A 17,469-nucleotide genomic window follows, 5' to 3' on the forward strand; every position below is an offset into this window, starting at 1 on the left:
GACTTCTACCGGGGTTGTGTGATTCAAATCAGGCTCCTCAGAAATAGATGTCTGTTATGTAAATGAACCCCACCTGAAAGCAAACGTTGGGTCTGGGTTCCTTTCTTTCCTGCATGAAATAGCAAATCGTTACAACAAAAAAAAACACCAACTAATGTCCAATAGTCCAATAGTTAGTCATTTAAGTAAACATGAATATACTGTAAGGTCTTGGTACATGGGAGTGGATTTCAACCACAATTAAAAGAAGGGCAAATTATAATTACAGGCTTCAGACACTTTTTCATACAAAAGTGACCAAACACTCCCTAACTTTCAGGTTTGCTTGAACCTGTAACAGAAAAGCGGTTTGAAACTTCCATTCTCTGATGTCACTGTCTCTAAAGTCGGATGTGATGTTTCGCGGATGTGCAGTGTGCCTTTTCTCTTGTCGTGTTCAAGATGAAATGCTGCATAAGATCCTGACTGGGTGTTCTGTTAATTCATTCGGATTACCTAGGTGGTGTACAGCTAAAACCCGACCGCATGGTGTAAATTCCGGGTTCGGCACCAGCAGCACCTGCAAACACATCAGCTGACCTCGACGTGATTTGAACACGCAACCTTCTGATCTGGAGTCAGACGCGCTACCGTTGCGCCACGAGGTCACTTGCGACAAGTGCTTTTAATTCACCCAAAGAGAAAAATCAGCGTCCCTGAAAAAGATTGTTTTCATTCTCTCCTGTGAGGAGCGCCGCTCTTCCAACGAGGGTCTCTTCTTCCCAGACCACAGATTATTCTTCCCGCCCGGCTCTCTCACGGAGAGCAGACACACCGTCTCCACTAATGTGTTTACTACATCTATAGATCTGACCCCCTACAGCCCCAATATTCCTGGACAGGATATTTACCACCAGCCTGGTGAACTTCTCATCTTGACCTCTCCCAGGAGGAGCACAATTAACACAGAATCCTCTCTCCATTTAGCAAATAACACAAAACACTGTTTACCTGTCAAGACAGAAAACCAGGCTGCTCCAGGTGAGGCTTAAACTCACAACCTCGGCATGAGTCCACTGAATATGTCATTTTACATGGCCTGAACCAGGAAAGAGATTGGAAGTCAAGAAGTTATGGTTTTGTTTTAATACTTGCCTACTCTTTTAATTTTTCGGTCAAATCTTTTATTTGGGAATACTTTCAATGGATGTTAATCTTTGTCCCGATGCACGATTCTGGGCCATGGTGAGTCTTGAATAATGTTCTTATAGGCTTCAGTTTGGAAAAGTGCGCTCTTCAGAAGCTACCGAAACCGCTAATGGTTACATAACACTCAATGCAAAAGCAACGTTCGGGTTTGAAAAAATATATTACTTGCTATGAATACAAACACTGTTACAGGAGGCGTGTTAGGGCTATTTTAGCTTAGATCATCAATTCATCTTACATTTCTTCTCCATCTATATCAACAGCGTCATCGCTACTGAGCGCTAAAGGCAGGTCCTGGCAATACAATCTTCTTTAGAAAACATTTTAAAAACTATTTCCACTACCATACATAAAGTAAAAGATACCGATTGCACGCACCTAATAAAATCTCTTATCCAGGGACGTTGTAGCTAGATGCAAATTCCAATCGAAAATGTATCAGCTTTAACATTTTCTTTTGGATCCACAGGACGATCAGCATGAGACTCAAAATATACCTGTGTTTGATTGTACAGCATAGATTGTACAGCATGTATGTTTACATTTATGTTAAAATTAAGGTAAATATATCAAAATATCAACATCCAACTTCACAGTGCTAACGTACTGTAACAGTGCTTGTTAAATTCTCAAACAAATCTGCGTTGTATTTATTAACTCTTTTAGCAGAGGACGCAACAGGAGTATAAATGATATCTCCCGCCAGCCATTCAAAGATACTTTTCCAAGGGTGAATATGGATTTCTGGGGAGTTGCGGTGTTGATCACTATTGGACTTCCCCGGTCTCAAGTGTTGTTGTTGGACACGGGCAAAAGACTCGCATTTTCTGCAAATATAAAGAGGGTTAAGGTTTCGGCTTCAGCGGAGACAGTGTTTACATTGACAATAATAAGAAGATCGTCCCTGGGTGGGCTTGAACCACCAACCTTTCAGTTAACAGCCAAACGCGCTCGCCGATTGCGCCACAGAGACTGATGAGAGAGGCCTTTCTCCATTCGCACCTTTCCGGTCAAAAAATAAACATTGCTTGCATTTTCTTGCCAGTCGGCAATATTCCTACTGCTCTGATAGCCAAGAATTACATTTCATTTTTCACAAGCTGTATGAATTTCTTGAAAATCAAGTTGTTGCAGAAAGGAAATGTATTCATTCATGCTTTAAACTAAATCAAGCCCTATGCGGTTGTCCAAGATGGTAGTTTCTGCACAAAAAGACAGGAAGAAAGGCACAGCTGGGATGTGGAGCCCGGATCTCCAGTTAACGAGACAGGTACTTAAACCGACTCAGCTACGGTGCCGGCAGAATTTTATAGCCGCTTGGACACACCGCTCTGAGCCATCTGCGTTCACGAAGCCCTGAGTCTGCCGTCTGAGCAAGCTGCCTCCTTTACACGGAACAGGAGCCCTGACCGTAAGAGAAATGAAGAGAAATGGCTTTTATTGGGCACTTTTCATGTCCAATGCGCTTGACATCTCCCAAGGGGGACAGAGTTCATTAACGACACTTTTCCTTTCTTTCTTCTTTCTGTACACTTTGATGAAACAAAACGAGAAATCATGTAAGGGAAAACATGTAAGGGAAAACATGCACATGCACATGTCTTTTTTTCATGGAGAAAACATGCACCGGGAAATGTTGTGTTTAGAAGAAGTGAGTTAACATGAAAAGTGACCTAATTTACCAGAGCAAATGCTCACCAAGCAAGATCTGCTTTACTACTAGAGAGAAGTAGAGTGCAAGACGTGATCATTTCACGCCGCTGTGGAACGAAACGCTTTTGTCTTGGAATTCTAAATCAATTAGAAATTCAGAGCGACACATAAAGGCTTTAAAAGTGATGATTTTTTTAAACTAAAAAAAATGTAGAAAACACGTTTCTCACTTAGAAATTTAAGATGGGGGTGGGGTATTACTAGTAGCGGCACTGAACTCACCATGGTGCAATTAATTTACGTGACGGGCTAGTGGTTTAATGGATAACGCGTCTGATTTCGGTTTATAAGATTGTCGATTCGACTTCTACCAGGGTTGTGTGATTCAAATCAGGCTCCTCAGAAATAGATGTCTGTTATGTAAATGAACCCCACCTGAAAGCAAACGTTGGGTCTGGGTTCCTTTCTTTCCTGCATGAAATAGCAAATCGTTACAACAAAAAAAAACACCAACTAATGTCCAATAGTCCAATAGTTAGTCATTTAAGTAAACAGGAATATACTGTAAGGTCTTGGTACATGGGAGTGGATTTCAACCACAATTAAAAGAAGGGCAAATTATAATTACAGGCTTCAGACACTTTTTCATACAAAAGTGACCAAACACTCCCTAACTTTCAGGTTTGCTTGAACCTGTAACAGAAAAGCGGTTTGAAACTTCCATTCTCTGATGTCACTGTCTCTAAAGTCGGATGTGATGTTTCGCGGATGTGCAGTGTGCCTTTTCTCTTGTCGTGTTCAAGATGAAATGCTGCATAAGATCCTGCCTGGGTGTTCTGTTAATTCATTCGGATTACCTAGGTGGTGTACAGCTAAAACCCGACCGCATGGTGTAAATTCCGGGTTCGGCACCAGCAGCACCTGCAAACACATCAGCTGACCTCGACGTGATTTGAACACGCAACCTTCTGATCTGGAGTCAGACGCGCTACCGTTGCGCCACGAGGTCACTTGCGACAAGTGCTTTTAATTCACCCAAAGAGAAAAATCAGCGTCCCTGAAAAAGATTGTTTTCATTCTCTCCTGTGAGGAGCGCCGCTCTTCCAACGAGGGTCTCTTCTTCCCAGACCACAGATTATTCTTCCCGCCCGGCTCTCTCACGGAGAGCAGACACACCGTCTCCACTAATGTGTTTACTACATCTATAGATCTGACCCCCTACAGCCCCAATATTCCTGGACAGGATATTTACCACCAGCCTGGTGAACTTCTCATCTTGACCTCTCCCAGGAGGAGCACAATTAACACAGAATCCTCTCTCCATTTAGCAAATAACACAAAACACTGTTTACCTGTCAAGACAGAAAACCAGGCTGCTCCAGGTGAGGCTTAAACTCACAACCTCGGCATGAGTCCACTGAATATGTCATTTTACATGGCCTGAACCAGGAAAGAGATTGGAAGTCAAGAAGTTATGGTTTTGTTTTAATACTTGCCTACTCTTTTAATTTTTCGGTCAAATCTTTTATTTGGGAATACTTTCAATGGATGTTAATCTTTGTCCCGATGCACGATTCTGGGCCATGGTGAGTCTTGAATAATGTTCTTATAGGCTTCAGTTTGGAAAAGTGCGCTCTTCAGAAGCTACCGAAACCGCTAATGGTTACATAACACTCAATGCAAAAGCAACGTTCGGGTTTGAAAAAATATATTACTTGCTATGAATACAAACACTGTTACAGGAGGCGTGTTAGGGCTATTTTAGCTTAGATCATCAATTCATCTTACATTTCTTCTCCATCTATATCAACAGCGTCATCGCTACTGAGCGCTAAAGGCAGGTCCTGGCAATACAATCTTCTTTAGAAAACATTTTAAAAACTATTTCCACTACCATACATAAAGTAAAAGATACCGATTGCACGCACCTAATAAAATCTCTTATCCAGGGACGTTGTAGCTAGATGCAAATTCCAATCGAAAATGTATCAGCTTTAACATTTTCTTTTGGATCCACAGGACGATCAGCATGAGACTCAAAATATACCTGTGTTTGATTGTACAGCATAGATTGTACAGCATGTATGTTTACATTTATGTTAAAATTAAGGTAAATATATCAAAATATCAACATCCAACTTCACAGTGCTAACGTACTGTAACAGTGCTTGTCAAATTCTCAAACAAATCTGCGTTGTATTTCTAAACTCTTTTAGCAGAGGACGCAACAGGAGTATAAATGATATCTCCCGCCAGCCATTCAAAGATACTTTTCCAAGGGTGAATATGGATTTCTGGGGAGTTGCGGTGTTGATCACTATTGGACTTCCCCGGTCTCAAGTGTTGTTGTTGGACACGGGCAAAAGACTCGCATTTTCTGCAAATATAAAGAGGGTTAAGGTTTCGGCTTCAGCGGAGACAGTGTTTACATTGACAATAATAAGAAGATCGTCCCTGGGTGGGCTTGAACCACCAACCTTTCAGTTAACAGCCAAACGCGCTCGCCGATTGCGCCACAGAGACTGATGAGAGAGGCCTTTCTCCATTCGCACCTTTCCGGTCAAAAAATAAACATTGCTTGCATTTTCTTGCCAGTCGGCAATATTCCTACTGCTCTGATAGCCAAGAATTACATTTCATTTTTCACAAGCTGTATGAATTTCTTGAAAATCAAGTTGTTGCAGAAAGGAAATGTATTCATTCATGCTTTAAACTAAATCAAGCCCTATGCGGTTGTCCAAGATGGTAGTTTCTTCACAAAAAGACAGGAAGAAAGGCACAGCTGGGATGTGGAGCCCGGATCTCCAGTTAACGAGACAGGTACTTAAACCGACTCAGCTACGGTGCCAGCAGAATTCTCCTCTTTTATAGCCGCTTGGACACACCGCTCTGAGCCATCTGCGTTCACGAAGCCCTGAGTCTGCCGGCTGAGCAAGCTGCCTCCTTTACACGGAACAGGAGCCCTGACCGTAAGAGAAATGAAGAGAAATGGCTTTTATTGGGCACTTTTCATGTCCAATGCGCTTGACATCTCCCAAGGGGGACAGAGTTCATTAACGACACTTTTCCTTTCTTTCTTCTTTCTGTACACTTTGATGAAACAAAACGAGAAATCATGTAAGGGAAAACATGCACATGCACATGTCTTTTTTTCATGGAGAAAACATGCACCGGGAAATGTTGTGTTTAGAAGAAGTGAGTTAACATGAAAAGTGACCTAATTTACCGGAGCAAATGCTCACCAAGCAAGATCTGCTTTACTACTAGAGAGAAGTAGAGTGCAAGACGTGATCATTTCACGCCGCTGTGGAACGAAACGCTTTTGTCTTGGAATTCTAAATCAATTAGAAATTCAGAGCGACACATAAAGGCTTTAAAAGTGATGATTTTTTTAAACTAAAAAAAAATGTAGAAAACACGTTTCTCACTTAGAAATTTAAGATGGGGGTGGGGTATTACTAGTAGCGGCACTGAACTCACCATGGTGCATTTAATTTACGTGACGGGCTAGTGGTTTAATGGATAACGCGTCTGATTTCGGTTTATAAGATTGTCGATTCGACTTCTACCAGGGTTGTGTGATTCAAATCAGGCTCCTCAGAAATAGATGTCTGTTATGTAAATGAACCCCACCTGAAAGCAAACGTTGGGTCTGGGTTCCTTTCTTTCCTGCATGAAATAGCAAATCGTTACAACAAAAAAAAACACCAACTAATGTCCAATAGTCCAATAGTTAGTCATTTAAGTAAACATGAATATACTGTAAGGTCTTGGTACATGGGAGTGGATTTCAACCACAATTAAAAGAAGGGCAAATTATAATTACAGGCTTCAGACACTTTTTCATACAAAAGTGACCAAACACTCCCTAACTTTCAGGTTTGCTTGAACCTGTAACAGAAAAGCGGTTTGAAACTTCCATTCTCTGATGTCACTGTCTCTAAAGTCGGATGTGATGTTTCGCGGATGTGCAGTGTGCCTTTTCTCTTGTCGTGTTCAAGATGAAATGCTGCATAAGATCCTGACTGGGTGTTCTGTTAATTCATTCGGATTACCTAGGTGGTGTACAGCTAAAACCCGACCGCATGGTGTAAATTCCGGGTTCGGCACCAGCAGCACCTGCAAACACATCAGCTGACCTCGACGTGATTTGAACACGCAACCTTCTGATCTGGAGTCAGACGCGCTACCGTTGCGCCACGAGGTCACTTGCGACAAGTGCTTTTAATTCACCCAAAGAGAAAAATCAGCGTCCCTGAAAAAGATTGTTTTCATTCTCTCCTGTGAGGAGCGCCGCTCTTCCAACGAGGGTCTCTTCTTCCCAGACCACAGATTATTCTTCCCGCCCGGCTCTCTCACGGAGAGCAGACACACCGTCTCCACTAATGTGTTTACTACATCTATAGATCTGACCCCCTACAGCCCCAATATTCCTGGACAGGATATTTACCACCAGCCTGGTGAACTTCTCATCTTGACCTCTCCCAGGAGGAGCACAATTAACACAGAATCCTCTCTCCATTTAGCAAATAACACAAAACACTGTTTACCTGTCAAGACAGAAAACCAGGCTGCTCCAGGTGAGGCTTAAACTCACAACCTCGGCATGAGTCCACTGAATATGTCATTTTACATGGCCTGAACCAGGAAAGAGATTGGAAGTCAAGAAGTTATGGTTTTGTTTTAATACTTGCCTACTCTTTTAATTTTTCGGTCAAATCTTTTATTTGGGAATACTTTCAATGGATGTTAATCTTTGTCCCGATGCACGATTCTGGGCCATGGTGAGTCTTGAATAATGTTCTTATAGGCTTCAGTTTGGAAAAGTGCGCTCTTCAGAAGCTACCGAAACCGCTAATGGTTACATAACACTCAATGCAAAAGCAACGTTCGGGTTTGAAAAAATATATTACTTGCTATGAATACAAACACTGTTACAGGAGGCGTGTTAGGGCTATTTTAGCTTAGATCATCAATTCATCTTACATTTCTTCTCCATCTATATCAACAGCGTCATCGCTACTGAGCGCTAAAGGCAGGTCCTGGCAATACAATCTTCTTTAGAAAACATTTTAAAAACTATTTCCACTACCATACATAAAGTAAAAGATACCGATTGCACGCACCTAATAAAATCTCTTATCCAGGGACGTTGTAGCTAGATGCAAATTCCAATCGAAAATGTATCAGCTTTAACATTTTCTTTTGGATCCACAGGACGATCAGCATGAGACTCAAAATATACCTGTGTTTGATTGTACAGCATAGATTGTACAGCATGTATGTTTACATTTATGTTAAAATTAAGGTAAATATATCAAAATATCAACATCCAACTTCACAGTGCTAACGTACTGTAACAGTGCTTGTCAAATTCTCAAACAAATCTGCGTTGTATTTCTAAACTCTTTTAGCAGAGGACGCAACAGGAGTATAAATGATATCTCCCGCCAGCCATTCAAAGATACTTTTCCAAGGGTGAATATGGATTTCTGGGGAGTTGCGGTGTTGATCACTATTGGACTTCCCCGGTCTCAAGTGTTGTTGTTGGACACGGGCAAAAGACTCGCATTTTCTGCAAATATAAAGAGGGTTAAGGTTTCGGCTTCAGCGGAGACAGTGTTTACATTGACAATAATAAGAGGATCGTCCCTGGGTGGGCTTGAACCACCAACCTTTCAGTTAACAGCCAAACGCGCTCACCGATTGCGCCACAGAGACTGATGAGAGAGGCCTTTCTCCATTCGCACCTTTCCGGTCAAAAAATAAACATTGCTTGCATTTTCTTGCCAGTCGGCAATATTCCTACTGCTCTGATAGCCAAGAATTACATTTCATTTTTCACAAGCTGTATGAATTTCTTGAAAATCAAGTTGTTGCAGAAAGGAAATGTATTCATTCATGCTTTAAACTAAATCAAGCCCTATGCGGTTGTCCAAGATGGTAGTTTCTTCACAAAAAGACAGGAAGAAAGGCACAGCTGGGATGTGGAGCCCGGATCTCCAGTTAACGAGACAGGTACTTAAACCGACTCAGCTACGGTGCCAGCAGAATTCTCCTCTTTTATAGCCGCTTGGACACACCGCTCTGAGCCATCTACGCCCTGAATCTGCCGGCTGAGCAAGCTGCCTCCTTTACACGGAACAGGGGCCCTGACTGTAAGAGAAATGGCTTTTATTGGGCACTTTTCATGTCCAATGCGCTTGACATCTCCCAAGGAGGACAGAGTTCATTAACGACACTTTTCCTTTCTTTACACTTCGATGAAACAAAACAAGAAATCATGTAAGGGAAAATGTCTTTTTTCATGGAGAAAACATGCACCGGGAAATGTTGTGTTTAGAAGAAGTGAGTTAACATGAAAAGTGACTTAATTTACCGGAGCAAATGCTCACCTAGCAAGATCTGCTTTATTAAGTAGAAGTAGAGTGAAAGACGTGATCATTTCACGCCGTTGTGGAACGAAACGCTTTTGTCTTGGAATTCTAAATCAATTAGAAATTCAGAGCGACACATGCTTTGTCTGTTTAAAAGTGATGATTTTTTAAAACTAAAAGAAAATGTAGAAAACACGTTTCTCACTTAGAAATTTAAGTTGGGGGGTGGGGTATTACTAGTAGTGGCACTGAACTCACCATGGTGCAATTAATTTGCATGACGGGCTAGTGGTTTAATGGTTAACGCGTCTGATTTCGGTTTATAAGATTGTCGATTCGACTTCTACCGGGGTTGTGTGATTCAAATCAGGCTCCTCAGAAATAGATGTCCGTTATGTAAATGAACCCCACCTGAAAGCAAACGTTGGGTCTGGGTTCCTTTCTTTCCTGCATGAAATAGCAAATCGTTACAAAAAAAACCCACCAACTAATGTCCAATAGTCCAATAGTTAGTCATTTAAGTAAACATGAATATACTGTAAGGTCTTGGTACATGGGAGTGGATTTCAACCACAATTAAAAAAGGGCAAATTATAATTACAGGCTTCAGACACTTTTTTATACAAAAGTGACCAAACACTTTCTAACTTTCAGGTTTGCTTGAACCTGTAAAAAAAAACAAGGTCTGAAACTTCCATTCTCTGATATCACTGTCTCTAAAGTCGGACATGATGTTTCGCAGATGTGCAGTATGCCTTTTCTCTTGCCGTGTTCAAGATGATTCGCTGCATAAGCTCCTGACTGGTAGTTCTGTACTGCGCTGTTATTTCGTTCAGATTACTTATGTGGTGTACAGCTAAAACCCGACTGCATGGTGTAATTTCCAGGTTCAGCACCAGCAGCACCTGCAAACACATCAGCTGACCTCAACATGATTTGAATAGGCAACCTTCTGATCCGGAGTCAGACACGCTACCGTTGCACCACGAGGTCACTCGCCACGTGTGGTTTTAATTCCCCCAAAGAGAATAACAGTAATGCTAGAATAACAGTAGTATTAAAACTACTACTACTACTGTTAATTCTCTAACAGTAACACTATAATTATATTTAATATTAACATGAATATGAACATTAAAACTAAAACTATCAGTAGCGCTATCATCATTAATACTCACATGAACACTAGCATTAAAACAACCAGTTGTACTCTCATTAATATTAATATGAATACACTAGTATTAGTATTTGTTGCTACCCATGATGTCACATCGCTCTTTGTGACGAACGCGATACACCTAGACGCGCACAGTGACATGGCGCCTGTCCCCGTGGTTACCATACTTATGATTTATAAACACGGGAAAAAATACATGTAAACTGTTACTTACATACATTTATCAACTTGTAATATATTTTTTTAGCTCTAGGATACAGTTACCTAAATAATAATAAGAATAATCATTGTTTAATTTCAGTTTGAACATTTTTTTATTAAACGCACTACGGTAATTGATCGATACAGTCTTTATTGACTGTTTTCTAGATATTTAAAAAAGGATCAAAACCAGAAAAAGAATCAGTACTCACCAATCGGTGAAGCTAATTGTTTATTCTACGGTTTTTTAATTAAATTAATTGGTTTTCGATAGATAAGTGATCAATAACTCTCCTCCGTGCGCACCCTGTGCCTCCCGCGGTCTTGCTCTCTGATCCAGGCGCTCAGGCTGGTGTCTGTGACGTCACAGCGCTCTTTGTAACAGAGCAGAGCGCGTCTCCGCTGGAGGAGACTCCTATCCGGAGCCTGGGGGGCTTTTCTTACAGATATAACATCCCCCCCAAAAAACAACACACCGGGCTGTGAAGAGAAGCGAATCATAACAGTTGTAAAAGGAGAGCGACAAACCAAGGAATGAAATTCATTAAACAGGAAAAAAAATATTTTACTTCGCAGATTAATGTGTTACAAGGCGTACCCGTGTGGAGCAGTAGAGAACGAGCACAAGTCCCTGTAATAAGTGCTTTTAAATGTTTTAAACGAATCATCAGAGTATAGAAGCCAGGAGGATCAGGAACCTGATCCTGGAGGTTAAAATGTGTATCCTGGTTTTATTTCCAGCCTGCTCTCAGTTCCATAGGTAGTCTGATTACCTGTTACAATAATTCATCTAATTGTAAATTTATAAGACTGTGAGACACCTGTGAGAGACATATGAGAGCTGGTGATTCCCTGGGCTGGTGTGGAATCACACTCAGACAGGTCTTCTTCTGTGTGATCTGAGTCCCACTGCTGAGAGCTACAGACTGGTCAACTGGTCACTACTGTAGACACAACCATCGGCCCATCGGCTTCTAATAATCAATATACAGTGTACTGACCAAAGTGTCACTACTTGTGTTTATTACATAAAAAGATAATTCCACACTCACGTGTGTTATAAAACATTTATAAAACATGTTTGGAGACTGACATACAGTAAAGAAAGTAATACTGAAGGGCTGGAGGTCCTGGAAAGGGTTAATAGAAGCTTCTTGCTTCTGACCTGGAACAGAGTCCACAGCTGACAGATCAGTGAGTCTTGAGCCCAGTTCACAGAGAGGAGAACCAGGAGCTCTTCTGTCTCTAAGTGGCTGTGAGGAAGGAGAAAATGGGAAAATGTGACCTGAGTCCAGGCTGTTCTGTCTGATATTATTCATGTAACAGCACTGATTGTCTGAATGTCCTCTGGTTCTGGATTGATGGATAAAAAGAAGTATGGAGCTTCTGTCCGATTGTCTCTGAGCTGTGAATCTGACTGAGAAGAGAATAATGATTTTTTATTCTGCCTCTGATAATTTTTCTCTTTGCCAAGTGGTGTTACATCCCCTTCAGAAACTCTGCACAGACTGTCAGAGTGAGAGAAAAGTAGAGAGATGGACAGATAAGAGCACACGCGGCGAGAGATACATACGTCTTGATTTACTTTGAAACCAAGTGTTCATTTCCTTTGTGGAACAAGTTGTTTCTGAACTTCAAGAAATTCATACAACTTCTGAAAGATAAAATATAAGTCTTGCTAATCAGGACAGAAGAAATACCGCAAGAAAATGTCAGTGATTTTTCTCCTTTCAACGAAAAGTGGAGAAAAACAACGGCAGTGCATCTCCGTCGGCTTGATTTAGCTTAATACAAGTATTCACTTCCTTTTCTAAGGATTACAGACTGCGAAAGATGAAATAAAGTTATTGGTTATTCATGGTCAGTGCAGAAGAAATACTGCCGGCTGGCAGGAAAATGTCAGTATTTTATAATTCTTTAACTACAAACGTGTGAATGGCAAAAAGCAACGGGAGTGTGTCTCTGTGCAGCTGTTAAATGAAGGGCTGGTGGTTCAAACCCACTAAGGGACGAGCTTCAGACTGTTCCGCTGTAACCATAATCTCTGCTAAAGCTTGATGGGATTTCTTCGCAAGCCCTCTTGAAATTTGCAGGAAATATCTATTTTACTCGTGTGGAACTACAAGTAAACAATTAAGTACCTGTCAATGTCCAAGAAAACCATTTTCACGTGTGGAATTTTATCTTCAACTGGCTGTCAGGAGAATTCATTTATACACCCGGTGTATCCTAAAATATTTTAAAATTAGAACACAGATTTGTTGGAGAACTTGATAATCCTTGACAATCATTATTAAATGAGCATTATACAAATGTGCGTTAATATTTTGTATATGTACCTTAATTGTAATAAAATTAAACATAATTGCTTTGAAATGGATGTTCATTTGAAGGATTTGAGGAAACTATCAAGGATCTCAGAACAACCAAAGATACATTTGGGCATCTGCTATTGGTAAAGATTAAAGAGTACTGTAAGTGTGAAGCTTGCACACACACGAGATAAAAATCAGTTTTAATGTACTTCATTAAACTGATGGTGTGCTTATCAATCGTGCATAAAATGTACATAGCTCAGGACGGTTTCGATCAGTCAATCTCTGAGTTACAAGCCCAGCACAGGTCCGCTGCGCCACTCTGCTAACAGATGTCTTAGGGTGATACAACACAACTACTCTATCTTTGTTTTCTAAAAGTGCGCCCGAGATGAAAAGCTTCAACGGTAAACGCAGACGTCACTTTGAGCACTTGGTCTTTTATAGTACAAATCATCACACGCTGCTCTACATGGGCATGTCTTCAAGACCATTGTGAACCAAACCTTCTGCCAAACTGAATCTTTCGTCGTTAATTCCCAAATCTTCAATGAGAATCAGTGAAACGAAAACCAAGCCCATGTACACAGTTGCATCCTAGCGTGAAAGAAAAATGATGTAAACATTTGAGAAATAACGAGAGTAGTCTGAACATCTCCAGCCTGTCAACTGCTCTACAAAGAGATCGCTCCCTCTACACCCACTTTATAACGCTGAAAATGATTCAGGAAGCACAGCAAAGTTCTAAAACCAGTGAATGCATCTGCATACATAAAATGTCAATTTTTCAAAAGTAAAATCTTCAGCTTTGAAAGATTGTCATCTATATATTTTCGTTTTTCTCTTTTTTACATAACACGCTTTCAAGAAACAAACTGTCTGTGTATCTAGCTTTGTTAAATTAAAATCGGCACATCCCAGTGGGTAAAAGATGTAGAATATACGACTATTAAACGCATACCTTAGACGTGTAAATTTGCTCCGTAACTGGTCTAGAATTAAATTCTAATATACGTATATTGTTATACGTCAATTAGACATCTATGATTATATGTTTATTATACATAAATGGTTGGAGTTCTATTACACGGATACATTTAGAGGACTATTATACATATATAGTTAAAGGGCTATTATACATCAAAGAAAGATTTTTATAGGTGTAGAAACTAGTAAATAAAGCCAATGATTTGTTTTAGAAATGTATTCTTAAAATATACAATTATTCACACCTGAACAATATGTAGTTCAAATTATACATTATATACAATATTGTAATCAATATTTACAATTTTTGTGTACTTTAATCAAAGAGATAAAAAAGCGAATCTGTTTCATTCAGACATTGATCAAAAGCTCAATAAACGACGAAGTAGAGGTTCCTGTTCGAATTCAGCCCACGTCTGATTGTCTTGTTTTGGCCAAGATCTGATCTTTGAATTAAGGTACTACTCTGTCTGCTTTGTAATTCAAAAATACATACAATGTCAAGTTTTTTGTAAATATAAAGGTGTTCTCTGTTTTCAAAGGATAGGTACTTAATTGGCATAATGATTTGGTATTGATTTTGTATCGTTGTATTATAAAGTTTGTGCTTTCTGTTTTTTTATCGTATTGTGAACTTATTTTTTAAACAAATGCTTACAAAGGCAAACACGGCACACATCTGTTTATACCAGTGGTGAATTGTACATTTTTATTAAGTACAAGCTACTGTGCACATCTGGGAGTATAACAGGTTCGATATAAAGTGGCAAAAATATAAAAGGGGAAAATACCCCAGACTGCGTGTAAAGCCCTCGTTGTGACTGTTTTAGATTAAAATGGTGTACTGTGCACGAAATGTTGCAGAAACACAATCTGATATTTTGATAATTATTATTTTAATAATTTGATCAAATTGAGGCCCAGGATCCAAATCTTCAGTTCTGATTTTTTTAAGTGATATCTTTCCTTCCTGTCGTGGAAGTCACACGATGTGAGCAATTGTTTTTTTTACGTTGCGATCCAAAGAGCCTCAGACGCACTGTAACCAAACCAGGATGGATTCTGCTGGGAGCCGGACTGAGCTCATTCTCACTCCCTGTGCTAAAAACAGAATTAGCTCTTCCCCGAACATCGTCTACAGCTGCTGGATGGTGCTCTGCGTCTTACTGCTCCGGCAATTACTTTGACGAAAGACAGATCACTTGTGCGCTTTTAACTTTCTTGCAGCTACGGGCGAGACTGACGCTTGCAATATGAAGGCACCCGCTGGAACACATTCTCTAACTTTCATGATCGCGACAGACTTAGCTTTTTAAAAAAAAGTAGATATAGCCCTGAAAAAAGCATTAGCTTTATCAGTTTTTACATTAATCTATTTTGAATCAAAGTTTGATATTTTTTTTTATTTTTTATTGCATTTTACATTATAATAATCATTATTGCTTACACTTATATAGCGCTGTTCTAGATACTCCACTCAATGCGCTTTACAGGTAATGGGGATTCCCCTCCACCACCACCATTCTCCTGAATGATCACAGAGAGTCAGAACCTCGGTTTTACGTCTCAGCCGAAGGATTTTTAGCGCGACACACAAACCCTTTGTCTTTTTTAGAGTGATTTTTAAACAGACATAAATGTAGAAAATGTGTTTTTTTTTAGTACTGCAATAGCAGGGTCAGTGGCGTAATGAATAACGCGTCAGGCCTCGCGTCAGAAAATTATAGGTTGGCCTGCCGTCTGGCTTGTTGCGTTTATACCACTTACATTCTTTTATATAAATGAACTCCACCTGAAAGCTATAGAAAACACTTTGGGTAAGTTGTCTGCAGCCTCATGCGAATTTCGACAACTTACCCAAAACACTGTACTGTCTGGAGATCAGCTCCAGCTCTGAACTCAATTGCAATGAAAAACCATGCGTAACAAAACTGGAGAACAGCTGAACTTGTGCTCAGGTCGGTGATGAGGGTTCAGAACTGTCCTTGTTGTAATTAGCACGAACTGCACAGGCTCTGAATCAGACCATGTCAATTAGTCTGATCAGTGTAGGACACGTTAATGTAGAATTATTAATAGGTTTATTAGTTAGTTAGTTAAGGTTTACCCACCTGAACTAATGTAGAATTATTACTTGGTCTGTCTCTTGTTTGTACATAAATGAATGTCTCTGACAACTTAATGTTAGTTTTACGATGTAGGTCAGGCGTTGACATATGCACGAGTATATGAAATGTCTCACTCCTGATTCAACTCATGTTCTATAGGAGATTGGCGATTCCTCCTGTTTCTCGTACAACCATATCAGAACAGAAGCCCGTGTCACCCAGCTGTGATTCAAGATCGACTCGCATCTTTATCCCTTTTTTGTTTGTGATCATTATTTTCTTTAGTTATGATCAATATTGAACTTTTTCTAAATGAAATGAAATAATCAAACATGCAGGCAGATTTTTGAAAAGTATTCGGAATTGACAGGGTGCCCCTTTGGAACAGTCGTCAGAAAATGTGAGAAAATGAAAGTTATGTAATCTCTCCCACAAAGCATTGAAGATTGGAATCTGAGTGTAAAAAAGCTACCCGTCTCCCAATGATAGGCAGGGATACACACCATGACTCGAATAGACTCAGCGAACTTTAACACCTATGATATTACGAGTGCTTTGCACGTGTCGAATTTCAAGAAGGAACTACTACAACAGTTGTGGACATAATTCAATACCACCGGCAAAGTCCAATGCCGGCAACATCTAAGAAAATAAACTTCACCCATGGAATTTGGTCCTTGAATGGCTGGCGGGTAAATTCATTTATACTCCCGTTGCACCCTCAGCTAAAATATGTTAAAATAACAACGCAGATTTGTTGAAGAACCTGACAAGAATTATTAGGTTAGCACTGTATGTATGTTGATAGTATATTTACTTTAATTTTAATATAAATGTAAACATACATGCTGTACAATCTTATGTAATTTTAAAATATGTTAGCTGAGGATGCGAGGGGGGCTATTATACCTTGTGAAACACGCAAGGAACTGTAAAAAAGGCTGGTATTTGAATAAAATTGGTGATCACAAAAAAACACAATTCGCGTGATATTATCATCAATATCCTTCATAATCGACGTTCAAATTAAGGATGTGAAGAAAGTATGAAAAAAGCAACAGTAATAGCAGAGGATTTTGATTTTTGCTCTTCAAGTCAGTAGATCGCCATAGAGTTGCACCCCTACAAACAGCACAAAGGATGAATCCCACCACCTTCATTATTGCTATGTTTGTGCCAGTGAAAGTAGCGTTTGTGCTATTGAAAGCATCTTGGAAGATGAAGGTGCAGTCACTTCCACATGTCATGATATCATTAGATCTGATGACAAGAGCTGAAGCCCCCCAGTCCAAGTCAGCAATGTGAGGAAGGTGACACGGAGAAAGGTAGCGTGGCTGAGCGGTCTATGGCGCCGGATTTAGGCTCCAGTCTCTCTGGGGGCGTGGGTTCGAATCCCTCCGCTGCCAAATGTTAGTGTTTTAAGACCTGCAATACGATCAGTAAAAGCGCTTTTTGTTAGGCTG

The 17,469-nt window shown here is 40.1% G+C and overlaps 1 protein-coding gene and 6 non-coding genes across 6 annotated transcripts; 1 reads left to right on the forward strand and 6 right to left on the reverse strand.

Annotated features, from left to right (window-relative positions):
• The window catches only part of LOC138242764 (zinc finger protein 271-like), a 1,399,044-nt gene that overhangs the window by 768,884 nt on the left and 612,691 nt on the right, over positions 1-17,469 (forward strand).
• trnaw-cca (transfer RNA tryptophan (anticodon CCA)) lies at positions 576-647 on the reverse strand. Its single transcript has one exon. It is a non-coding gene; the product is annotated as a tRNA-Trp (tRNA).
• trnan-guu (transfer RNA asparagine (anticodon GUU)) lies at positions 2,088-2,161 on the reverse strand. Its single transcript has one exon. It is a non-coding gene; the product is annotated as a tRNA-Asn (tRNA).
• Positions 3,779-3,850, reverse strand: trnaw-cca (transfer RNA tryptophan (anticodon CCA)). Its single transcript has one exon. It is a non-coding gene; the product is annotated as a tRNA-Trp (tRNA).
• trnan-guu (transfer RNA asparagine (anticodon GUU)) lies at positions 5,291-5,364 on the reverse strand. Its single transcript has one exon. It is a non-coding gene; the product is annotated as a tRNA-Asn (tRNA).
• Positions 6,977-7,048, reverse strand: trnaw-cca (transfer RNA tryptophan (anticodon CCA)). The gene has a single exon. It is a non-coding gene; the product is annotated as a tRNA-Trp (tRNA).
• On the reverse strand, positions 8,489-8,562 carry trnan-guu (transfer RNA asparagine (anticodon GUU)). The gene has a single exon. It is a non-coding gene; the product is annotated as a tRNA-Asn (tRNA).

This window comes from Lepisosteus oculatus, chromosome 14 (assembly GCF_040954835.1).
Source record: "Lepisosteus oculatus isolate fLepOcu1 chromosome 14, fLepOcu1.hap2, whole genome shotgun sequence".
Taxonomy (NCBI): Eukaryota; Metazoa; Chordata; class Actinopteri; order Semionotiformes; family Lepisosteidae; genus Lepisosteus; species Lepisosteus oculatus.